The sequence below is a fragment of the Triticum aestivum genome, chromosome 5B (genome assembly GCF_018294505.1).
Source record: "Triticum aestivum cultivar Chinese Spring chromosome 5B, IWGSC CS RefSeq v2.1, whole genome shotgun sequence".
NCBI lineage: Eukaryota > Viridiplantae > Streptophyta > Magnoliopsida > Poales > Poaceae > Triticum > Triticum aestivum.
The window spans coordinates 228,998,353-229,006,080 of NC_057807.1; positions in this window are offsets into that span (position 1 = coordinate 228,998,353).

The window sequence follows — 7,728 nt, forward strand, 5'->3', positions numbered from 1 at the left end:
GGGCGAATCGCTTTTTTTTGGACGCACTTCCTTGCGTGCGAAGGTGTAGCTGGTGGGTCCCAGCAGTCAGGAGGGAAACGTTTTTTCGCGAAATACGGTGGCCCGTCCGGTGGGTCCCTGCTATCAGGTGGAGGAATCATTATTTTCCGCGTAATAAGGAGGCACTTCCTTGCTGCGGCCGTGGACCCAGCTGTCAGCCTCTCCACATATAGTCCACGTCCGATGGAAGTCATTGCTTGACTACGTTGACCACGCCGCGCCGAGAGCACCAGGGCGGTGGACGACGGTGAGGCCTAGGAAGGGGACGACACGGAGCCGGTGAAGACGCGGCAGTGGATGCCCACGCGGAGAGGAGTATGAGGGTTCACTCGTTCGGCTGCGGTGTGAGGCTGCCGTCGCTGCAAGGCCTGTCCAGTGGTGGGAATAGTAGGGGTCAGTGAGGCCTCCGCGGCAGCACAGCCGGCCACGGGAGGCAGCAGCAGGCGGTACGACCGACGCTGCTTTGGACGGTTGGAGCAAGAAGACCAGAGGTTGAAGAAGCACTACGGCCGTTGGATGGACATCGTACGGTCACTAGAGCTAGAATCGTTCATATTGACTAAGTTGACAAAGCCCTCCATCCCCGTCAACTTAGTAGGCCCACAAGTCAGCCTCCCACCAAGGTGGGTCCCAGCTAGGCGGGGGAGTATTCATTTTTTTGTGCGTAATAAAGAGGCACTTCCGGTGGGTCCGAGCTGACAGCGGGGGGAGCGTTTATTTCGCGAAATACGGTGGCCCGTCCAGTGGGTCCCAGCAGTCTGGGAGGAAATGTTTTTTTCGCGAAATAAGGTGGCCCGTCCGGTGGGTCCCTACTATCAGGTGGAGGAACAATTATTTTGCACGTAATAAGGAGGCACTTCCTTGCGGCTGCCGTGGACCCAGCTGTCAGCCTTTCCATGTACAGTACTCTTCCGATGGAAGTCGATCGTTGACCATGTTGACCACACCGCACCGAGAGCACCAGGGTGGTGGACGACGGCGACACCTAGGAAGGGGACGACGCGGAGCCGGGGAAGATGCAACAGTGGAAGCCCACGCGGAGAGGAGTATGAGGGTTCACTGGTTCGGCTACGGTGTGAGGCTGCCGTCGCCGCAGAATAACAGGGGGTGTGGGTGAGTGGACGGATGGCCTGGCCAGCGGTGGGAGTAGTATGGGGGCGGTGAGGCCTCCGCGGCAGCACAGCCGGCCACGGGAGGCAGGAGCAGGTGGCACGACCGGCGCTGCTTTGGGCGGCTGGACCAAGAAGACTAGAGGTTGAAGAAGAACTACGGTCGTTGGATGGACATTGTACGGTCACTAAAGCTAGAATCATTTATATTGACTAAGTTGACAAAGCCCTTGGTACGCTCCAACTTAGTAGGCCCACAGGTCAGCCTCCGAAATGGTGCGCCCCAGATGTCAGGGGGAGGAATCATTTTTTGGGCGGCCAAAGCTAAGAATATCCGAGATTGAAGAAGAAGCACGACATCCGTTGGATAGACATCCAACGGCCACTGCTGCTAGAACCGTGTGTTGACTATAATAAGTTGACAAAGCCTTGCATACGCGTCAACTTATTTATTTAGGGGACACGTCACTTAGTAGGCCGACAAGTGTGTGGCAGAGAACTTATAGCCCATTTGTGTTTTGTAAGAATGTACAGCCCATTTTTGAATTCTAATGGAATTTTGAACAACCCATTTACAGTTTGTTAAAAGTACATCCCATTTTCTATCTAGGACAACGATTAATAATTTCAACCAACCGTTGAAGACAGAATTCAATAAAATTTCCCACATTTTGATGGGATCCGAAATATTTTTATCCCGAAATTTCTAGTCAGATTAAATATAAAATTGTATTACGTAAAAATCCAATGAAACATTACGCGCGTAACAATGAAAATTTAAGATTTTCAAAATCCATAAATAATATTTTATAAACTAATTTCGTGTTTGTTGCATTTTTTTATAGTTACTGCCCAGTTTTTATAATTACATCCCATTGATTATTTTTTAAAGCCCATTTTCCTGTTAAGCCTAATGCATCCCTCCTAGGAAAGATTTGCAGCCCAGCGGGGCGGAGAATAACAAGTTGACCTTGCCTGGGTATTCCTCAAAAAGACGTATAGCTAGGCTAGCCATTTTCATCTTGAAAAAATTAGTATCTGGGCTGGATATCTGGCCTGGGCTAGACGGGCCACAGCCCGCCCAGTTAATACCCTGCCCTCCTCTGAACAACAACGAAATTATCGCCAAGAAAAACTCTACAGTGCTCACGCCTCAAAAACACAAATACTGCTCGAGCTGCTTGGTCCCAGCTGTCGAGTGCACCTTGTGCAATTCTCTCATTTATATTGACTACATAGGTTAACAATGGTGTGGGACCGTGATGTCAGGAAACCAGGAGAAAGCAAAAAAATATAGTTGTACATAATAAGGAGGCACTTGCGTACGTAGCTATGGCCCTAGTGGGTCATCTCCTGAATCCTCATGTTCATTGACCATATTAAGAATGCTCGGCGCAATGGCGAGCGCAACAACTCGAAGGACAATGGAGAGGGCCTCGCGGGCCCTACGAAGGTGTGATACAGCGCCCGCTGCTTGATACGTCTCCAATGTATCTATAATTTTTTATTGTTCCATGCTATTATATTACCCCTTTTGGATGTTTACGGGCTTTATTTTACACATTTATATCATTTTTGGGACTAACCTACTAACCGGAGGCCCAGCCCATATTGTTTTTTGCCTATTTCAGTATTTCGAAGAAAAGGAATATAGAACGGAGTCCAAATGGAATGAAACCTTCGGGAGCGTGATTTTTGGAACGAACGTGATCTGGAGAGCTTGGAGTGCAGGTCAAGAAGCTTCCGAGGGCCCCACGAGATAGGGGGCCGCGTCGCCCATCTAGGGCGTGCCCCCTGTCTCATGGGCCCCTCGGGCGGCCACCGACGTACTTCTTCCTCCTATATATACCTACGTACCCCGAAAACATCCAGGAGCACCACAAAACACAATTTCCACCGCCGTAACCTTCTGTATCCGCGAGATCTCATCTTGGAGCCTTCACCGGCACTCTGCCGGAGGGGGAATCAACCACGGAGGGCCTCTACATCAACATCCTTGCCCCTCCGATGAGTTGTGAGTAGTTTACCACAGACCTACGGGTCCATAGTTATTAGCTAGATGGCTTCTTCTCTCTTTTTGGATCTCAATACAATGTTCTCCCCCTCTCTTGTGGAGATCTATTCGATGTAAACTCTTTTTGCGGTGTGTTTGTCAAGATCCGATGAATTGTGGGTTTATGATCAAGTTTATCTATGAATAATATTTGAATCTTCTCTGAATTCTTTTATGTATGATTGAGTTATCTTTGCAAGTCTCTTCGAATTATCAGTTTGGTTTGGCCTACTAGATTGATCTTTCTTGCCATGAGAGAAGTCCTTAGCTTTGGCTTCAATCTTGCGGTGTCCTTACCAAGTGACAAAAAGGGTTGCAAGGCACGTATTGTATTGTTGCCATCGAGGATAACAAGATGGGGTTTATATCATATTGCATGAGTTTATCCCTCTACATCATGTCATCTTGCTTAATGCGTTACTCTATTCTTATGAACTTAATACTCTAGATGCATGCAGTAGTCAGTCGATGTGTGGAGTAATAGTAGTAGATGCAGGCAGGAGTCGGTCTACTTGTTATGGACGTGATGCCTATATACATGATCATGCCTAGATAATCTCATAACTATGCGCTTTTCTATCAATTGCTCGACAGTAATTTGTTCACCCACCGTAATACTTATGCTATCTTGAGAGAAGCCACTAGTGAAACCTATGGCCCCTGGGTCTATCTCTTATCATATTTTCTTTTAATCTACTTTTATTTGCATCTTTACTTTTTGCATCTATATTATGAAATACCAAAAATATATTTATCTTATCATACTATCTTTATTAGATCTCACTTTCGCAAGTGGCCGTGAAGGGATAGACAACCCCTTTATTATGTTGGTTGCGAGTTCTCAGTTTGTTTGTGTAGGTGCATGGGACTTTTGAGGAGCCTCCTACTGGATTGATACCTTGGTTCTCAAAACCGAGGGAAATACTTACGCTGCACTTGCTGCATCACCCTCTCCTCTTCGAGGAAAAGCAACGCAAGCTCAAGACATAGCAAGAAGGATTTCTGGCGCCGTTGCCGGGGAGGTCTTCGCTCAAGTCAAGACATACCAAGTACCCATCACAAACCCATCTCCCTCGCATATACATTATTTGCCATTTGCCTCTCGTTTTCCTCTCCCCCCACTTCACCCTTGCCGTTTTATTCGCCCTCTCTTTCCCAATCTCCTCCTCTCTTTTTTGCTTGCCATTTTTCTGTTTGCTTGTGTATTGGATTACTTGTTGCCATGGCACAAGATAATACCAAATTGTGTGATTTCTCGAATACCAATAATAATGATTTCCTTAGTACTCCGATTGCTCCTCTTAATGATGTTGAGTCTTGTGAAATCAATACCGCTTTGCTGAATCTTGTTTTGAAAGATCAATTTGCCAGCCTTCCTAGTGAAGATGTCGCTACTCATCTAAACAATTTTGTTGATTTGTGTGATATGCAAAAGAAGAAAGATACGGATAACAACATTGTCAAATTGAAGTTATTTCCATTTTCACTTAGAGATCGTGCTAAAGTTTGGTTTTCGTCTTTGCCTAAAAATAGTATTGATTCTTGGAACAAGTGCAAAGATGCTTTTATCTCTAAGCATTTTCCTCCCACTAAGATCATCACTCTTAGGAACGATATTATGAATTTTAAACAACTTGATCATGAGCATGTTGCCCAATCTTGGGAAAGAATGAAATTGATGCTTCGCAATTTCCCTACTCATGGTTTGAATTTATGGATGATCATACAAAAATTTTATGTCGGTTTGAACTTTGCTTCTATAAATCTCTTAGATTCAACCGTGGGAGGCACCTTTACGGGAATCACATTAGGAGATGCTACAAAACTTCTTGATAATATTATGGCTAATTATTCTCAATGGCACACCGAAAGATCTTCTAGTAAAAAAGTGCTTGCTATAGAAGAAATCAATGTTTTGAGTGGAAAGATGGATGAACTTATGAAGATGTTTGCTACTAAAAATACTCCTCTTGATCCCAATGATATGCCTTTGTCTTCCTTGATTGAGAATAATAATGAATCTATGGATGTGAATTTGTTGGTAGGAATAGTTTTGGAAACAATGCTTATAGAGGAAATTTTAATGCTACACCGTTCCCTAGTAATCCCTCGAATAATTATGGAAATTCCTAAAATAATTCTTATGTAATTTTAATAAGATGCCCTCTGATTTTGAGGATCGTGTGAAAGAATTTATGATTTCTCAAAAGAATTTTAATGCTTTGCTTGAAGAAAAATTGCTCAAAGTTGATGATTTGGCTAGGAACGTTGATAGACTTCTTCTTGATGTTGATTCTCTTAAAATTAGATCTTCTCCTTCTAAGCATGATATCAATGAGTCTCTCAAAGTAATGAGAATTTCCATTGACGAGTGCAAGGAAAGAACTGCTAGATTGCGTGCTAAAAAAGAAAGCTCTATAAAAGCGTGTTCTTCTAGTTTACATGAAAATAATGATGAGGATCTTTAAGTTATTGATGCGTCTCCGATTATATCTATGTTTTGCAATATGAGATTTGATGATTATGGGACTGATGATGAATCAACTTTGCCTAGAAGGCGTCCCAAAAAATCGGAGTCTTTAAATCTTAATGTTAAATTTGGTAAAAGAGAGATTGGAGAATCCTCAACTTCTAATAATATTGAACCTACTATCTCGGATTTCAAGGAATTTGATTATGATAATTGCTCTTTAAAAGGTTGTATTTCCTTGTTGCAATCCGTTGTTAATTCTCCTCATGCTTATAGTCAAAACAAAGCTTTTACCAAACATATTGTTGATGCCTTGATGCAATCTTATGATGAAAAACTTAATTTGGAAGTTTCTATACCTAGAAAACTTAATGATGAGTGGGAACCAACTATAAAGATTAGAATTAAAGATTATGAGTGTTTTTCTTTGTGTGATTTGGGTGCTAGTGTTTCCACGATTCCGAAAACTTTATGTGATATTCTAGGTTTCCATGATCTTGATGATTGCTCTTTAAATTTGCAACTTGCGTATTCCACCATTAAAAATCCTATGGGAAGGATCAATGATGTTCTTATTGTTGCAAATAGAAATTTGGTGCCCGTAGATTTTATCGTTCTTGATATAGATTGCAATCTTTCTTGCCCTATTATTCTTGGTAGACCTTTCCTTAGAACGATTGGTGCGATTATTGATATGAAGGAAGGGAATATTAGATTCCAATTTCCCTTAAAGAAAGGCATGGAGCACTTTCCAAGAAAGAAATTCAAATTACCTTATGAATCTATCATGCGTGCTACTTATGAGTTTAGTGCCAAAGATGGCACTCGTTAGATCTATCTTCGCTTTTATGCCTAGCTAGGGGCATTAAACAATAGCGCTAGTCGGGAGGCAACCCAATTTTCTTTATGTTTTTTGTTTTTGCTCCTGTTTAGTAATAAATCTTGCATCTACCTTCTGTTTAGATGTGTTTTTATCTTTTAATTAGTGTTTGTGCCAAGTAGAACCTATAGGATAACCTACGATGATAGTTGATTTGATTCTGCTGAAAAACAGAAAATTGGCGTGCATGAATATAATTTTGTTAAATCACAGGAATGTGATTTTGCATTGATTCTTTTTTCTTCTGTTCAATAAACAAAATTTCCAGGACTTCCTATTTTAGTTGGATTTTTAGAGTTCCATAAGTTTGCGTTAGTTACATATTGCTAGAGACTGTTTTGTTTTTGACAGATTCTGTTTTTCCTGTGTTGTTTGCTTATTTCAATGCATCTATGGCTAGTAAATTAGTTTATAAACCATAAGGAAGTTGGAATACAGTAGGTTTAGCACCAAATTAAATAAAGAATGAGTTCATTTCAGTACCTTATGTGGTGGTTTTGTTTTCTTTCACTAATGGAGCTTATAAGATTTCCTGTTGAGTTTTGTGTTGTGAAGTTTTTAATTTTTGGGTAAAGCTTTTATGGACTATGGAATAAGGAGTGGAAAGAGCCTAAGCTTGGGGATGCCCATGGAACCCCAAGATATTCAAGGATAGCCAAAAGCCTAAGCTTGGGGATGCCCCGGGAAGGCATCCCCTCTTTCGTCTTCGTTCATTGGTAACTTTACTTGGAGCTATATTTTTATTCGCCACATGATATGTGTTTTGCTTGGAGCATCATGTATTATATTAGTATTTGCTTTTTAGTTTACCACAATCATCCTTGCTGTACACACCTTTTGGGAGAAGCCTATTTGATTAGAATTAGCTAGAATACTCTATGTGCTTCACTTACATCTTTTGAGCTTGATAGTTTTTGCTCTAGTGCTTCACTTATATCTTTTAGAGCACGGTGGTGTCTTCATTTTGAAGAAATTGCTAGTCTCTCATGCTTCACTTATATTATTTTGAGAGTCTTTTAGAACAGCATGGTATTTTCTATGATCATAAAGTTGGTCCTGGAGTGATGAGCATCCAAGTTGGGTATAATAAAAACTATCATAGGAAGTGAATTGGATGCTATGATCAATTTGATGCTTGATAATTGTTTTAAGATATGGAGGTAGTGATATTAAAGTC